Genomic DNA, 19,205 nt, shown 5'->3' on the forward strand with positions numbered 1-19,205 from the left:
GGCCTGAGGGTGGGGACTCTGGAGTGAACCGGGATACCCTGCCCTGTGTCCACCTCCACCCCGCCCAACTCTGCCAGGTGGCACAGAGCTGGCCAAGGTCATTCCTTCCAGGGGACACAGGAAGTTGTTTGCTTCTTAGCGAGAGCAAGTTTGAAATTTGGGGCAGAGCTGGGTCTGGGTTTTATCTTAGTATCATTTCTGTCCCTGTTCCTGCCAGGAAGCTCTCATTTCCATGCAGGCATCCAGGTGATCTCCTCCTGCAAAGCAAGGGGAAGGGGTGAGGGGAGAGGGAGGGAGAGGGGGTGGGGAAGGCGGTGCCCCTGCAGGCTGGCTCGGTGGAGGGGAGGAGCCAGGAAGGCCCAGGGGTAGGATTAGGAAGAGAACTCCCTGTGTAGTCAAAGGGCCCTGCAGTTCAACTCCGGAGTTGTTTTAGAAAGCGGAGTTGGGACTGTTGTCCCTTAGACTCCTTTGTGAGCTCGGTCTCAGGGTTCTTCTCATCTGTGGAATGGGAGCAGAAACTCAGCCTGGCTTACCTCACAGGGGTGGGATGTGCTATCACCTGTGACCCTCCACAAGGAGCTTTGGCCTCCCAGTCTTGTGGATACGTTGCAGTATCAGGAGCCATTTTGGTTGCTACAGCTGGAGGGTAGACAGTGGCATCTGGGAGTTCGAGGCCAGGGATCCTGCCAAACATCCTGCAAGATATGGGTCACGTCCCTCCCCATCCCCAGGCAAAAAAAAAAGTCTGATCCAAAATGTCACCAGCACCAAGTTTGAGAAATTCTGCAGAGGAGGGAAAAGGAGAACTTCTAGAGTTCCATCATTGTTTGGGACAAGACTCGGTTTACTGAATAATCAATAATCAATGCAGAGCATGTAGTTATCTGGATGAATAAAGGGAACGATCTTCAGCAGCAGCAACAGCAATCTTCACCAACAAACAGGATATGGCTGCTGACTCAGGGCTGTCACGTGCACGTGATACGCTCAACCATCCATCCTGCTATGGAGACAGCTATGGCAATGGCAACACGAACTTCAGAAATCCTTTTAAGAATTGGGATGATATGGGCCGGGGATTTAGCTCAGTGGCTTCACTGCCTGCCTTGCAAGTGCACTGACCCGAGTTTGATCCCCGGTACCAAAAACAACAAAACAAAAGTAAAAAAGAGTTAGGACTACATACTCCTCTTCTGCTAGTGAAGAAAGTGGAAATAGGAAATCAGTTGCCTAAAATCACATGGCCAAGCCTTCAAGTGCTGGATTCTTTCTACATGCTTAATGGAGGGGTCTGGACACATATTATATCATCATACAGCAAAATCAGTTAGTCATTGTCAAGCATGAATTCACCTCGTTTGCAGATAGTTCCCCAAGGGAGGTCTTCCTTCTTAAGATAATTGTGCTTCCTCCTCTCACCTTGAGGACTTTGCACTCTCTCCTGGGCCATAGGCCACGACATCCACGTCTGTCACCTAACCTAATCATTGTGACAGGCTTCTTTAAGATGTAGTTTCCTCTTCTGGAAAATGGGACAATGGCTCCTACCTTACCAGGCAGACCTAAGTGAAGCACCGTGGGATGCCTAGAAGAAAGAAAAACATTGATTTTTCTCTAGTTCCCAGAGCTTTTGCACCTTACCTTTTTATCTCACTGCCTTGCTTCCTTGATGTCAGAGAAGGCAACAGTTTTGTGGAGAGTGTTAGAAGAGCCTTTGAACTCTGAGGTTCTTATTTTGTGCTATTTGATAGTGTCCACAGTATGACTTATGGATAGCTGCGGATTCTAAGTGTTAAGTGGAATTGGTTTTAAAGAATTCAACTTTCACCAGAAAGCGAGGTTGCCCCTGGAAAATACATTTCTACTCTGGCTCCTCAGATCACCAAAGGATCCAATGTCCCCTAAAAGAGGAAAATTTAAGCTGCCACTGGGCGGACCCAGAACCCTCAGAACTGTTCACACCCAGTCTCTCCACTTGGAAAATGGCGAGATTCAATTCTGACCTGATGTGTTCACCCTTGTGCTGTTCGGCGTGTACATCCACTGGATGGAGGCCTCAGAAAATTCATCTGACATCTTGGCCATAACTCTGTCCAAGTCTGCATCCAATGTCATCATGCATTCAGCTCTGTACCAGATGCTGGGTAAAAGCGTAAAAGTCAAAAGCTTTGGTCTATAGACCACCCATGTTTTGAGGACATACCTCCTTCATTCATGCAAGCGTGTGCCTGTGTATTTCTTTATCCTGCAAATAATTTTTTAGCATCTTCCATGCAAAGAGCTATGTACCCCTAAGCAGATTAACTTCAGTGAATCTGTTTTCTCTTCTGTGTAGCACAGATAATAAAGCTTCCCCCGTTCGAGGCATATGGTAAATATTCAAGATCCTGGGAGGCTGTGAGTCTCACAGTAGCCATCAAGGTATAAAAGGCTTAAATAAACTTGTTCATCAACAACATGACCGAGTATTACCTCTTATACCTCGGTGCATGTTAAGGATTCTAATCCTAGTCCTTATAAGTGATTTTGGAAGGCTTCCCAGTGAAGGTGAGACATAGGACTTACTTAAGTAAAGAGAATCTGGATCTTGGGTAGGATCAAGATTAAGTTCTGCCTCTGGTATTCACTGCTGCACAATATAGTGACTGTCATTTGCTCATTTCTGAGTTGAAGAACTAGAAGGAAGTGAGTTAGAGACCCTCACATGCAGGGACAGACACTATTTGTACTTTCTTTTCACAAACGAGGAACAAAAACATACTTAACTCTCCTCTGATGATGCCCTGTTCATCAGGAGTGATTCTCAAATGGGATTTCAGGCCTCCTGGCTCCAGAGACTGAGATTGTAACCTCTAGATTCAATGGGTTCTGAGGCTGAATTTGGAAGAATTTTGGGTTTGGAGTCAGATCAACCTGGTTTCCAATCTGTGCTCTAGAGTAGAGTACCTGTGAACCTGGGAAAGGCTCTTAACCTCCTGAGCTCTAGTTTCCTTATCTCAGAAGTGGAAATGATGGTGATACCCACCCTGTAGGATACTTGTTAGTGTTACAAGTAATGTATGTGGTTCCTTAGATGGTGTAAATTCTGCCTTAGATCACCTTAGACTCTCAAACTTCACAAGAACTTTCACAAACATGACTGGATGGGATTTGCTCTCAGATGCCCCATGAGGTATACAGAAGAGAGATTTTTATCTCCATTTACAGAGGAGGAAAATAGGTCAGAGAGGAAGAGAAGGGTGAAGGGAACTCTTTTACATTCTCCCATTTATTTGGTAAATATTCTTCCTTTCAGTCAATAAATGTCCAGTTAAGCAGCTGTTATATTTATGTTAACTGATATTATTTATTCAACTAATACAAGTTAAGTGGTATCACATTGAGAGGCATAAGAACTGAAAGGTATAAGAGGCCCCACTTTTCTGGATGAGGCTCAGAGAATCTGTGTAACTTACACGTAGTTCTAGAATCAGTCATAAGCAGCATCACGATTTAAACCAGGCTATGTGTGAGTCTCAGAGGTGCCCCAAATCTCAGCAATGGAAAGAGGCAAGGCCAAGGATGGCTCCAAAGTAGTCCTCTGGGCCCAAACTCAGGTCCCTTTGACACTTCTGGGTTAGGCCTTTAAACAAATTGAATTCTGAGTTCTGAGAAAGCGTCAACTAAGTCAAAAGAGGTTAAAAAGCTGGAACCCTCGAGGCAGGAAATTCTACCTCCCTTGATTAAACATGGGGAATATGCCCATTATGGATAAGATTGTCTGCTTACAAGAAAATCTCCAGACATGAATTGATCCTATCTTCTGGCCAAAGTGATTTGGAGATGGCTTAACCAAGGAGACTTAAAGTTACAAGGTAACCCCTGGGGGAAGAACAGTCTACTTCAAAATTTCTGAGGAGGGTACATGGGCAGTTCTGTGATAAAGTCAATGAGAGGGTCCATATGGGTCTGGAAAGGAGCAAATGACTAGAACTAGAGAGATGGGGTTCATATCCTGGTTTTTCTGCCACTCAGCTTGTTTGTGTCTAATCATCTCTGTCTATGAAATGATGAAAGCTGCTTATTTTTTCTCAATTTTATGAGAATCTAAAGATGTAGGGATGATTCATTTATACTGTGCAGATCTCTGATATTCTTCCAAGGAAGAATCTGGAGAAAAGAAAAAAAAATAGTATTTCTCTGTGTCCCCAACACAGTCTCGAGGAGAGAAGTGCAGAATTTAATGGAGTTAGACAACCTAGTTAAGAAAATGCAGCATATTGTGTATTCTACCAGGCCCCACCCTGCCAGCAGAGTGACAGTAATAGGGTAACACCTGGTTGTTTATAACACGTTTCCACATAGACTTCTTATTTTAATTGCCTAAGTTGATTGTCTATTCTTTTGTCTGACCTTTGCTCAGTGTTCTTACTGGTGCCTGGAACATCTCTCCCCTTTTATTGCCAGACCAACTATTCATCCTTCAGTATTAGTTTAGATATGTTGTTCTCAAGGAAATAATTTCCAATCCACTCTACCAACAACTTGGGTGAAGAGCCCTTCCGAGTTCATAGTTCATGTTATAATGGGCTGTTATTGGTTTGTCTTCCTGGCCTCTCTCTATGAGACCTAGGATCATCTCTTGTTTGTCTTTAGTCTCAGAGTCTAACACGTGGTTAGGCACATGGAAAGTGCTCAGTGCATGAATGAGTGAATGAATGAATGAATGAATTTTATCTTCATGACTGTTGCATGAGGTAGACAGGCCTGGAAGACATCAGTGATATGGACCAGAACAACTTAGATCTCAGATAAGGGAACCAAGATCCAAAAATTAAGTAACAGTCCTGGAGGAGCCTTGCCTGTTGGGAGAAAAGCTAGACTGGACACAGTCCTTTGGTCCAAGGCTTCTCTTTCTGGTGAGTCTGTGGTCTCCAAATAGCCCTGCCATGATGTTGTATATTTCGATAGTTTTGTATTGGGTGGGGAACACCCCATGGATTAGTCAGGATTATGCAACGGAAAGGACACGGGGCTTTCCTTGATTCCCTCTCCTCTCTGTACTAGCTGTTTGGTCTTGAGTGTAACAGTTTCCCTCTTTGGACTTCAATAGACAGATACTGTATTACTTTGGTGCTGTGAACCCAATTTCCTCCACAGAAAAATGGGGGAGGGCAGAGAATCTCATTGTGTAATCTTTAAGATTCTCTCAAATTCTAATTGACATCATTCTAGCATCTACTGCACATACTCCTATTATCATGTAACAGGCAAATGATGGGTTGATGTTATGGTTTAGATCTAAAACGTCACCCACAAAATCTCAAGTGTTTGGAATGCAGCTGGTTCATGGAGGGTGCTGTCATCAGTAGATTGATCTACTAATTTCAGCAGCTGAGACAGGTTACTGGCAATGTGACCTAGAAAGTGCATTCTTGTCCCTGTCTCATCCTTCTCTCTGCTTCCTGGCTTCCTGGGTTGAACACCTTTCCCTCCACCATGCCCCTTTCCCCTCCTGTTTCTGCTTTGGAGCCAGCTGGCCATGGACTAAAACTGTGAGCCATAAACCCATCTTCCTTCAAGCTGTGGGTGTCCAATATGATTTCCCAGTGACGTGAAAGTGCCTAAGGCACCTGACATAAGGTAAAGATGCTGTAAACAACTGATTGGTGTTGGGACTCTTTGTGGGAGTCTCCATTTCTTTGCCTCAATAATAAATAAATAAATAAATAGGAGAGAAAGAAGGAAGGAAAGAAAGGGGAAATAAAGATAAAAGGAAAGAAAGAAAGAGAAAGAGAAAAGAAATGACAATAATAAGGCTCTGCTTGGGTCAAAGGGAGGATCACTTGTGATGCTATGTAGGATGTGATTGGCGGACCCTACTAACAATGGTTGCTGCTGACCTGTTTCAAGTGAGTCAAAGTCACATGGGTGAAGAGGTCCAACAGCTGACAGGTGGGATGAGGCATGGATTCTGTGATTTCAGGCTTGTGAGCCCTGAGCTCGGATTTTCCAAAAAGACTGGAAGTATCTGGCTGCCATATGACAGGGTCAGGGGCCCCAGACAGACCTCACTGGAACTCATGCGTGGAGACAACTTGTCTGCCACCTCCAGGGGTTTTGATTTTTTGGTTCTACCTGCATCCTAGCAAGAGTTTTTGTTTTGTTTTGTTTTGTTTTTTATACTAATGGAGACTCTCTACCCCTTTCTTCTTTTTCCCATCCTTGGGAAAATGTCCTGCTGCATTTTGAGCAAGGCTGGCCCAGGCATCTGAACGTTTTTCAAGTCGGATGCACGCTTTCAATAAAAATATGGGTGTGCATGAAATAGAAACTGGGCTCCCTCTTCATTGCCTCTATGAATACCAAATGTAGGAAAGTGAAAAAAAAAAAACAACAGGAGAAAAATAAAAGTTACAGTGTACATAAGTGTATGTGTATGTGCGTATGCTTGTGTTACTTGCACACCAATGCATGAGTGTTAGAGGAAAAGAAAAGGCCCAGTGTTTTAACAGGTTGGCATTGTCAAAGATGAACTAATGTTTCTATACACTGTACTGTGTCCCTGGCCCATGATTCTACATGGTTAGGACAGAGCCCAGAAACTTGGCCTTCATTTCTTGCTGCCTTATTCTTTGTTGCCTCAAGCTCCATAGGTGTCTGAGAATATTTTGCACAAATGCCATATGGCAGGAATTACACCAGCCTCTTCCATTTTCTACCTGCTTTTATCCATGCAATAAACCTGCCAGGGAGACAATGCTGCTTCTACTGCATGGCTAAGAGAGCTGAGGAGGTCAAGGGTATAGGCTGTGACATCAGAATTCCTGAGTGAGCTCCATATTGGCCATTTTTAGCGGTGTAACCTTCAGTCATGGCTGTGTGTCTGTTTTCTCATCTGTGGACAGCAGTGCCTCTCCCAGGCTTGTGTAGAATGAGCACAGCCATGCTTATTGCAGTGTATGACACCTGGCAAGTGACCAGGGAATGACAGTTGCTATAGTTGATTTTTGCCCATGCACAAACAGCTGGAAAGGAAGGAATTAAAAATTTGTTGACTCTGAGCCGTTCTTGTCATGGGGTAAATGCTCAACAGATGGATGAAAGGATGACATGACTATGGTCTTGCCTCTGTGGGGAAGCAGAAGGGGCTTATGGCTAATGCTCAGGATGGGCTGCCAATCTAGACCTCTTTCATTCCAAAACTTACACTCTATCTGCCATGTTGACTCAGATGCTGGGCTGATTTCCCAGGCCTGGGAAAGTTGCATCTCTGGCCATGTTTAAGGAAAGGAGTGGCTGAGTACTGTTGAGTACTGGTTCTTCCAATCTTCCAGATCATTCTCACATGTTGGTGCTTTGGAGGCCATAGAAGGGCCCCTCTCACATTTGTGGGATAGATAGGGTCTCACTGGTACATTCTTTAAAGAAATGCTTCAGGTAAATTTTAGTATTGGGAAGGTGGAAATAGGCCATTTCAGGGTGACAGAATCTAGTCCTGGCTTTAATGCTAACTGGCTTTGTTATTTTAGGCAAGTCTCTGTGCCTGTCTAGGTCTTGGCTTCTTCAACTCTAATGAAACAATGACTGGAACAAGTGTCAATCGCATTGTTCTAAAGTCCTTCAACTCTGTTCTATGACTCCACCCCCATCCTCTCCTGCTAAAAATAGGCCCAAATTCCTCTTTGTCTCATCTTTTGCTGCACCTGCTTCTTACAGGAGTTATACCTATGGAAGAGCATCCCTGCCTGCTGGTCATCCCATCACAGGTTTCCTCTGCAAGATTCCAGTGGTCACTGGGGTTATCTTTCTCCACTTTTTGTCTCTGTCTGGATGGGGACTGCTTGAGTGCTCTCTGGAGGAGTACAGATAACTATCATAACAGAGGCATCTGTTTGTTCTGAGCTTTAGAACTTATGATGTCATTAATATTATTAGCCACAGAACTGGGTTGTGGAAGCACAGAGTCCTTTGGTCCAATGCCATAGCCCATGCTTTTAACAAACTCACACTACCCATGTTTTTGAGAGTTCTTAGATTCAAGTTGGGAATTAACTAATATTCACTAAACAACCCAACAAATTCTATTTGGATTTTAAGAAGAAAAAAATCCCTTTTCTTCTTATATTCATTTACTCATTTGTCATCTATACATGAAATGGCTACTGCAGATTATGCACTAGTTTGGATGATATGGTTGGAAATTAAAATCAAGCACAGTAGTTGCTCTCCAAGGGCTTGAACTCCAGAGGTAGCCCGATGTGGGTCCATACATGTGTAGTATGATGAGATAAGTACTGGACTAGTGTATGGAGACCCACTATGCAATACTGGAAACAGAATAGATTTTAACCCTGATTTTGAGTCCTTACTCTGCCAATAATAGTCCTTGGGTAAGTCAGCCAATTTCTGTGGACCTATTATATTAGTAATAGTAATACCTCTAGTGATAGCAATAATAATACTTATGACTAAGGAATGGATCATCAACATGGAATTACTGTTGGAGTTTAAATAGTAGGACACACATAAAGTACCTGCATTAGTCAGCTTTCTCATCACTGAGCTATAGAAGCCAACATTCACAGCTTCAAGGAGGAAAGGTGTAATTTTCTCACCATCACAAAGTATTGAGTCCATGATTAAATGGCTCCAAGGCAGAGAGATAGAAAGATCATGGAAGAAGTGACTGAGCAAAGCTACCATGGCAGGTGGGAAGGAGAGCAGGGGCACAGTGCAAGAGAGGAATGTGTAAGGGAGCATAGATAGTACCAAGGCCATGCCTCCATGATCCACCCAGACATACCCAGGAGTGTGCTCTACTAATCTGCTAGGCATCTCTTAGTTCAATGAAGTTGACATTCAGGATTAATGATCACAGACTACCACTTGTTAACTTCACACCCAACCACATCTCATGAATCCATACTTAATCTCTAAATACAATAGCGACTTTACAATTCCATCTACTATGATAATAACTTTCCTGTGTATAACTGGAAAAGCAATCATTTCTTCCTCAAAGTCTCAACAGTTTCAGCTTTTTTAAAAGTTCAAGTCCAAGTCTCTTCTGAGACTCAAGGCAAAGTGTTAGCTGTGAATCTCTGTAAAAAACAAAACAAACAAACAATTACATAATCCCAAAGTACAGTGGAACAGGGTAAACATCCCCATTTAAAAAGGCCTCTCTCTTGGGCTTACTCCACTCAGAGTCTACAGATTTCCTTGGCTGACATTCCAGATTCCTGGCATATCTGACTTCCTGGGATCTCTGCCTTCAGCTTTATTCCCACAGCTTCATGCTCTTCCCTCTCACATGCTGTGCTCCATATCTGACCTGCCAGGTATTCCTCTGAATTCCAGGTGGAAGCCTTCCTCCACTCCACAACTCTTGTATTCTCCATGCCATAAAACTGGAATTGCATGGATGATGCCGAGGTTTGCTGTCAGTGGAAGCAATATCCAGGCCCCCTTGGAACATGCCTGGGTGGCTCTGAATGCCTAGGCTCTGTGTGCTTAGGTGGCTGAGTACATGAGATGAATTCCAGGGAACCAGTTGCATAGGGAGGACCTCTGGAGGAGCCATCCCAGGGAATCTCTTCTCAAATGAAAGGTTGAAACTTTTGCACCCTCAAGTGGGGTCTTGATGATTCATAAGATGCCCTCAAGGCATCCTTCTTCTTGTTCCTGTGTAAAGTACATAGTTTCTTTTTAATAGTTCTAATCTCTTTAGCAGCCACACCTCCCTTTGGAGCCAAATTTACACACAGTTCCTTTTGGTTCCAAATTTAAGTTTTCCAATTTTTTCTGCTTTGCCTTCTGCTCCTAATTCTCACTATAAATCTGTTTAAAAAGCAGCCAGCAGTACCTATGTCACAGCCTGAATGTTGGACTCTTTTGAAATTTTACTGCCAAACTAGTTTACTGTTCTTAATTTCTGTTTCCTGAAATGTCTCAGGACAGGGACAAAAATGTAGACAAAAAAATAATTTTTTTTTTTTTTTGCCAATGTGTAACATGCATGGCCTGGAGTCCAACAGTTGATGAAGTCCTTATTCCCAAATGAATTCTCCTGAGCCTGGCTTTTACTGTCTACATTCCTATCAGTATTTTGGTCTTCTGAACTCTGACCAGAATCATCCATCAGATTCTGCTTATGGCATTCTAGGGATTCTCTAGCCTGCATCTCCAAACCTTTCCAAACTTCTCCTTCAAACCCCTTGTAAAGGCTTCTAAACCATAATGTCAGGTATAACCAGAACAACAACCCCACTTGTGTGGCACTGATTTTACATATTAACCAGCTTTCTCATTATCGAGACATAATACTCAACACCCACAACTTAAATGGGGTGGTTAATTTGGCTCTCATTTACAGAGGATTCAGTCCATGGTCAGCTGGCTCTGAGGTAGGAACTTCATGGCAGAAGTCATGGAGAAAAGCTGCTAAATTTGTGGCAGCAAGGAAGCAGAGCAGAGTAGTACAAGAGGAGCCAGAGAGGGTGCCAGCATCTAAGCCATGCCTCCACTATCCATCTAGATGCACCCAGGAGCATACTCTATCTACTTTCTTAGCCCAATGAAGTTGACATATCAGGATTAATTGCCGCAGTACCTAGAATAGAGCTTGCCATACATGGGCAGTTAATATCTGTTATAATTGTTATTATTAATCATGAGCACTGTGGGAGGATAAAGCATGGCTTGATGAATTCCACCCTGGCCAAGGGCTGAGGAGGTGTCATTCAAGCTAGGCCCTGCAGTATGAATAGTTCTTCCCTGGTATGAGGGGATGAGGTGAGGGTAAGGTAGGGGGTTTTTCAGGAGGAGCAAATAGTGAAAGCAAAAGTCAGAAACACCGGGGCCAGGGATTTGGCTCAGTGGTTCCGCTTCCTGCCTCAAAAGCCAAAGGTCCCAAGTTCGATCCCCAGTACCCCCCCAAAAAACAAACAAAATACAAACAAAAGTCAGAAGTACCAAAGGGTTGGCAAGTTTGGGCACCTAGGAATAAATTGGGATGACTAGTTGCTGTGGGTAGGATGGAGCAAAACATGATAGTAGATTATATTGAGAAAACTGGAGTTATGGAATATTAAGGACTATGGGCGTCAGGCTAAGGAATTTAGCTTGGTTCTATAGAAAAGGGAAGGCCCTGAAAAGTTGGAGTGTGTGCTGGAAAATGGCAACTTCAGAGGCAATGCTGAAGATAGGGCAAGGCTGGAGGTGAATAAATAGACTATGATGCTATTATGCAGGCCAAGGCAAAAGATGATAAAGGCCTGAGCTGTAGCCACATAGTGAAGATGGGAGTGAGAAGAAGGATTATGAAGGAATTCAGATGTTAGTAGAGATGTTGGGAAGAGAGAATACTGATGAGGTGAACAATACACACACCTGGGTGCATCCTGTAGTCATTATTCAGAAGAAAGAAAACTAAAAACCGCTGATGAAAGCCGTCAGATTAGAAGGCTTTGGAATAGAGTTAGGATCCCACTTTGGACATGGAATTGATGTGGTGAAGTCCAAGAGCAGACTGGCCCTGCAGTCAAGGAGCTTAGGAGAAATAGTCTGGCCTAGGCCAGAGATTTGGGTATAGGCACTCAAGCTCCCACTATGGGAGGTCCAGGGTTTCTCCTCAGGCAGAAGACATGATAGCGAGTGAGACAAGAGCGGACCAAAACTCTAGGGAGCATCCACCTCCAAGAGTCCTGCCAGTAAGAGGAATGGCACCGTGCATGCCCCAGTATTCAGTGGACCATGGCTACAGGGCAGGGCCTACGCATGCTGCTTGTTTGTGAAGTGAAAAAGGAAGACTATAGCAGCCCCTTGGAAAACCTGCCCCAGAATGCATCATTCTCACGGCTCTTCCAACCCAGGGGCTGCCAGTCACCGGAGTCCACACCCAGCAGCTCCTCATACCGATGCACGTTCCTCCCTTAGCCTTGGTCTCTAACTTGAGGTTGATGTGCTACTCTGCTTTCAAGAACAGTAGCAGATACTTGAGATAACCAACTTACGAAGAGGAAATGTTGACTATGGGTCACAGTTTTGGATCCAGTTATTTTGGGGCCTGCAGTGAGACAGCACATCATGACGGGAGTTTCTGATGGAGCAGTTTGCTCAACTCATGGCTGAGACATGAGAGAGACAGAGAAGAGACTTGGGTTCCACTACCCCTTTCAAGGGGTACTGGGGGACATGCAAGATCCAAACCATAGCAGTTAGACACCCATTAGGTCACTTTCTCTCTCTGGGCCTCAGTTTCCTCAGTGGCAGTCACACGTGGACAGATGCCCTTCAAAGATCCTATGGCTGACACTGCATTTTGACTCTTATGGGCCTTAGTTCTGCCCGGTTCTGATGATCTTTCTCATAGCCAGGTCTCTGACCCTGAAGTGAGGTGGGAATGGGACCCCTCAAGAGTACTTCTGAGCGGTGGCCTCTTCTGGGTGACTCCAAAAACTAGAAGAACTAGTTGAGGGCCAATAACTGGAAATGAGGAATTTCTAGGATTAGAACAAATTGGGGCTAATTTAACCTGAATTTACCTGAGCTGGGTTCCTACCTTTGTTATTTCCAAACAAATTCCCTGGTTTCCCAATTTTCCTCTGCTCTGATTTACATTTTACACTCCCAGCTTTTATCCATCCTAGCTTCACCTTTGGTATTGCCTTCATTCATTCTTTTGCTTATAATTTAACAAAAGAAAGAAAGAAAGAAAGAAAGAAAGAAAAAATAGCAGGCACCAAACTCAAACCTGCTGTGTCGGCTTAGAAAAAGAAGAATCTGTCTGATTTTATCCCTGGCTCTGAACCTTGCAGGACAGTAACCTGTACAAGCAGCTGATTGTCACCTCTGGTGGCAGGATGCTCAGTTTTTATTCCTACAAAAAGGGACACAGCACAGACCCTAGGTTGGGGAGGAAAAAGGAAACAAATACCAGAGCTCTTCCACTCACCAGGAGTCATATGGATAAAACTCACTGGAACACCTCAACACCCTCATTAGCCAGGTATTGAAACATTCTTTGGAAGGTGAAACATATCAAGAAGGTCATCTACCTTAACTAGCATCCACAGCTAATAACAGGAGCCAGGATTCAAACCCAGGTGGTTCTCACTCCAAAGTCCATGGTATTGTGGTTTGTTTTCCTTTATAATATCAAATTCTTCACACAGGAGAAAGGTTCTGGCCTCCAGGGTGAGTTCTTCAGTCTGGGTTTCTTTATCTTCAAAATGATAATCAAAATTCTAGCCATGAGCTGTTGTGTGGACTTGAAAGAGATAAATGGATGTGAAAGTGGTTTGTAAACTGCAAAGCATTAGACAGGAGTTAGTCATTGCTTAATTTCATTATTCCCCGGGCAGGAAAGATCAAGTTTTAATTGTCCCACAGATAAGATAATCTCTCCCATTTTTAAGATTTCAAGTGGAGGGAAGGGGGATTCTTTTGCCAACCCCTCAGAGTCTTTTCAGAATTTTCGGCATGAATCACTCCGTGCTTTGAGCTCCTTCTGATGGGATACTTTTCTAGGAAGTGATCTCCCATTTACAGGGAAGGCCCTTGATCTTCTGGAAGGGGTTATCTGGCAACCCAGCTATCTGTCCCCACCTACACAGGCAGACAGGATTTTTGGGTTCAGTAAGCTGGGAGTCACTATAATCCCCAGAATTGATAGTCACCTTAGGGTCCTTTGCTTTCTGCTCTGCATGACACATTTGGGCATGTTCTTAAATTTTCTCTAGATCACTGTTTAACAGAGCCAGACTCTGAACTCTTGGTATACTCAGAGCCTCAGACCGAACATGGCTTATCCCGGGAAGGCAGTGCAGTAGTATTTTTTCTTTTCTTTCTGTTTTGCAGAGTATGCAGTCATCTCTCTATACAGTGAATATTTAACATGTGCCCCTGTCTGCACCAGGGACCAGGGGTGCCAGGGTGAGTGAAATGGAGGGAGGAGGAGATTACCGAAAGAAAGCTGCGAATCATAAATACAGCTGTGTCGTGGCGTTTCAGTTCATGATGGACTGGGTACGTGACCGCGGGCCCATGAGGCCAGAGTGGAGCTGAAGCCTTCTTAGCACCCAGTGACACTGGAGCCGTGGCAGTGTCACAGCACAGGGCGTCACTTGAGTGTGTGCGGTGTTGCTGGTGTAAACAAATCGACTGTGCTGCTGCCGGTCCTAAAAAAGCACAGCACATTCAAGTGTGCGTGGTGCAGAATGCTTCGTAGCGACGGTAAATGATTACGTCCCTGTGGATGCATTTACTGTACTATTCTTTTGGTCATTGTTTTAGAGTGTGCCCCGCTGTATTAAAAAAAATCTACAGTGTGGCATGATATGGCTGGAGCAGCCTTGCACATTTCCTGCTCACTGAGTCTCCAGAGTGCATCCTGTCGAGGGCGTGAGCTGTGCCTCCTAGGCTTGTGGAGAGCTTTTCCTGATGCTCACATAGCGACGAGACTGCCTCACAATGCAGTTCTCGGGATGCATCTGTGGCGTCAAGCAGTGGGTGACTGTGTGAGCTACACACCACGGCATGGCCCATGAAGGAAAAAGTACAAAGAGCCCAGAGTACAAGGGATGTGAGGGGACCAGACCTGTGTGCCCTAAGAATGTGAGCTGAAAAATAGGGTAACATTTAGGGCTGCTGGCAGAAGGGAAGCATCACAGACTGAAGATCCTGCATGTGCAAAGGCCCTGAGCCAGGGGAAGCCATGTGTGTGACAGGACACAAGAGAAAGCTTGTGTGGCTTGAACCCAGAGCCAGGGGGAGAGCAGGCCCCAGCTGGGTAAGGATTCTGGCCTTTATCCTCAGAGCAACGGAAGCCCTTGAGAGGTTTTAAGCAGGGGAGTGACAAGACCACATGTGCCTCTTAAGGTCGCTTGCGCTGTAGCGTGGAAAATGGATTGGAGCTGGGGTAGGTATGGAATCAGGGAGACCGGCTGGGATTATAAACTCAGAGAGCACTCACCCTCCTGCCTCTCCTGGCAGCCCGCACAGGGCCAGCGCGGTTGGAATCTCAGCCCCACCACTAGCTAGCTGTCGGAGTCCGGTAGGCTTCCTGTTTCCCCATGTTTTTGCATCTGGAAAATGGCGGAAGCACCACCTCCCTCGCTTGACTAATCCCTCCCTGACTGGATAACCTGAACACCAGTCCTTTACAATGTTGCCTGGGAGGGGGCTGCTGAAGTCAGCAATCGGGGACCTCTTTCTTTTGGCAGGTGCAGATTCCCACTGTCTTCCTTCTGTTTCCCGCACAGACTTGCTGAGCAGCCTGCGTATGTGGTTGGCTCCTGGAGCCGAATCCTGACCACAGAGAGATAGCAGCCGCTGGCTCTCCTAGTACCCAGAGCGCCAGCTTCACCTGCCTCCACCATCAGGAATGAGCTCTGAGCCTCTGCTCCAGTGTCAGTTTTCCCATCTGGGGAGTGCATTTTTTTTCTGCAATTAATATTAGCTAAGCGCTGTTACGAGTCAGGCCCTGTGCTAGGCTTGGGACGCAATTACCATAGACCTACTTCTGGTCTTCAGGGGTATTCATGTCACAGTTCACATAAAGCAACGTACGTACGTGACAGCGTGTTTAAAGTTCTAGTATTCTCTATGCTTAATGAGAACTGCAAAAGGATGGTTGAACTGGACAACTGGAAGTGTCATTTCTGGTGCCAGTTCTGATCGAAAAAGTCTCTAGAAGTAGTCATGGTCAGTCCACCTTGGTAAGCCTTCATTTTTGCAGTCACTAAAGACTTTAATTGCATCCCAGTTTAAATACTGTAACTCTATCATCTTTCCCTCAAAATTGGAATACCTTTTCCAAATTCTGTACAGTATGGTTTCCTTCCAGACCCTGCTCTTTTCTTATTTCAAAAGAATCAAAATTTGCCTTTTCCTCTCTGTCCCCTCCTCACATCTAGCCAGGAGTCTCTGCTGCAGTGCCTGCCAGGATCATGGTAGGTACGATAATATAAAGAATGAAGATAATATAAAGAATGAAGTACGCAATGAGGACAGTGAACCCTGGCTAAACAAGGGGCAAATGCACTATTTAGAGAGGACAGCTTCCTCCCAGGTCCAGCACAACACTTTCAAGACCAGATGACCATAGAAGTCTCTTATGTGACTTTTCAACTTGTAGTTTTATCTTGCTGATTTTTTTTTCAATAAAAAATTGAGTCCAGAAGAATCTTCCCATCTCATCCCTTGGGCAATAATATGCCAAGGCACCCTGTGGATCCCTAAGTCATTTCCTTTCACCCAGGATTGATAGAACACTTCCTGCTGTGTGTGTGTGTGTGTGTGTGTGTGTGTGTGTGTGTGTGTGTGTGTGTGAAGTGGCTAGAAGAGGGGCAGAGCTTGTTCACCAAGATGCCTCTTCTGGTCCGTTGAGGGTCTGGAACATCAAAGACCATTTGGATCTGTCCGCAGGCCTACTTCCAGCCAGCCACCAGGTCCTCTCTAGTCTTCTGACATGTGATCTCTGTATTCATCAGCATGGGTGTTCCTCAAGCGTGAACCACTTATGGCACGTTCCTCTGTAACTAACCTCCCAGGAGCCATGCTCCTTTCTGGGCACTGGTATCAAATAGAAGTTGAAAATGACTCCCTTTCCATGTTTTTATCTGGGCATGGAAAATAGCCTGGCTTGCAGAAGTGCCTTTCACAAGGTACGTTAAAGAAGGCCCTGATTCGTTGCTGCTTCTCCCATCGGGTGATAATGTTCAATTTCCTTCCCCTTGAGTCTGAGCTGGTCTTTGAGACTTGCTTACCCTAAAGACTAAGTTGAAACAATGGTGTGAGACTTCTCAGGCCATCCTAGGCCACCCTCTAGCTGTCACCCAGGCTTCTTAGCACACTTTCTCTTGTAGTCATGGACGACCAGGTAAAACCAAGTACTCTAAAGCCAGCAGGCTGGGAGAAAACCCAAGCCGCATTGTAAAGCAACTTGTAGGGCCTCTGGTCAACGTGTTAGTTGGGCTCCTGGCTGACTGCCAGGTGCTGGAATCCACTTTGGAAGTGGATCCCATAGCCCTCAGCTGACACCCACAGTATAACAGATGATCTATCCAGCTAAGCCCTCCCCAAATTCCTGGGCTACAGCATCATGAGCAAAGCAAAATGGTTGTTTTAAAACTCTTAATTTTGGGGGCAGCTTGTTGTATACCAATAGATAACCAGAATGGTGCTAAAAATGTTTATTGAATGAGTAAATTCACTTGCTGCTGTGCTCTTATGATGCCCCTGCCCTATTTGAGAGCTCTCAATGGCTTCCTATTGCTTGGGAAATAAAGTTTGGTGCTGGAGCTGGCATTCAAAACCCTCCCTAATTTGGCCTTAGCCTGTGTTTCAGACTTTATTACTTGCTCTCCTCGGCTTGGATCCACCCTATGCTAAAGTGTGTTTGAGCTATTCCCCAAACACACAAATACTTTCCCAACATGATGCCTTTACTTCTTTTTACTGCTCACTTCATCCAAACTTCCTTTCCTCCTCCAGCTTATGTCCATGGCTAGACATTCAACTTGTTCTTGAGACTTTGGTCAAATGCCTTCTCTGGTTACCCTGTCTAGCAGTGAGCCCTCCTCTCTCTGGCCCCAGTTTATTTGATGGTTTAACTCTTCTTTCATCACTCAACCTGTTCTTCATTTCTTGCCTCCTCTATTGCATTGTAAACTCTTTGTATGGGGGTCTGGGGGGAGAGATAGTGGTAGATAACAGGGTATACAAAACTTTTAATATGAAGCCCCAGACAGTTCGAGCTAAGATTTCCCAGCTCACTTGTGGCATGCATGATGTCTCCCAAACCAAGTGTTCAAGTCCTTGAAGAATAGTTACAAGAAGTATAGGTTAGTGTAGAAGAAGGACAGGATTTTGAACCTTGGCTGTGTGGCTTTGGACAAGATGCTTACATTCCCTGAATCCCAGTTTCCTCAATTAGAGTCTAGAGACCTTAGATGAGAATTAGCGTAAAGAAACTGGTTTAGCCCGTGCTTGACATGTAACAAACTATTGATACACACCTTGCTAGTAGGTACAGAAGGAGGGTTGATCAGTTTGCCTATCTGTTGTTATGTCAACTGGGGAGAATTCTGTCCCACCCATCAAAATGAAAACACACACACACACACCACACCCAGGAGGAGGAGGAGGAAGAGGAGAACAGGAAGAGGACGAGGAAGGAGGAGAAGAAAGAACAGAGAAAAAGAGAACAGCCATGAGAGAAGAGGCACAGCACAGATCACCTAGCCAATCCCAACTGCAGTTGTCTGTGATCCTAGCAAGTGGCTGTGTAGGGAGGTCTCAGTCTTCTCATCCATGTATTGAGCGGTGGGCACTGGAATCTAAGCTCCCCTCCAGCTCTGACATTCCAAGTGCATTAAAGAAAAAGGATGAATCACCCCCTTCAAAATACCAGTATGGGCTGGGCCCTCCCCCTGCTGTCCCCATCCAGCACAGCTAAGAGCTCTTAATACACAGCCAGCTTCCTCCTGCAGCTGCCACCAAGCTTCAACCCCCTTTCCCAGGAGTCTCAGAAGCAGGACTGATAATGGACCCCTGGCTTCTCCATCTCCACCGGGAACCAGATCCCCTGCCCAGCCCCTGGGGGCCAGAGGGTCCTCCCAGGGCAGGCAGGCGAGGGCTGGCTCCCCGTGGGCTTTTGGCCTCAGTGTGCTTGTGTGTGGCGTGCAGCCTGGTGTTGAAAGGGTGGAAGGAAGGAATGAAGGCAAGAGCCGAGGAGTGAATTTTTCACCACTGTGGCCGGAGGGACGGGGTGCTGGGGACCTCACCATTCATTCTCTTCCAGGATTTAAAAAATATCAATGTGCACGTATTTGTAAGAGTTATAAATCTCCATCTCGGGGAGCCGCCCCCCAGCAGCTGTACAAATTCATAAGCTGTCAAAGCCCCTGAAGATATTAGATCAGTTTTCCTACTTATAGCAGACAGGCACTAGGTGACAGCAAGAGACAGTTCTCTTGCCTCTGCCCAGCGTGCTCTCCACATCCTGCGTGCATGCTATTATTAGCATTACAGTATTATCACCATTAATCATAATGGGGACGCAAGCATCCCATGTGCGTCAGGCAGGCGTCCGGGGACCAGCGCCTCCTTGGTTTTCTTCTGGGACTGCCGGGGTCCTGCGGGGTCTCCCCTGCATGCGTGTGTGTGCGTGCGTGTGCGTGTGTGTGCGCGCGCGTGTGTGTGCGTGTGTGTGTGTGTGT

Source organism: Fukomys damarensis, unplaced genomic scaffold (assembly GCF_012274545.1).
Source record: "Fukomys damarensis isolate Sample0158 unplaced genomic scaffold, DMR_v1.0_HiC HiC_scaffold_13, whole genome shotgun sequence".
NCBI classification, from domain to species: Eukaryota; Metazoa; Chordata; class Mammalia; order Rodentia; family Bathyergidae; genus Fukomys; species Fukomys damarensis.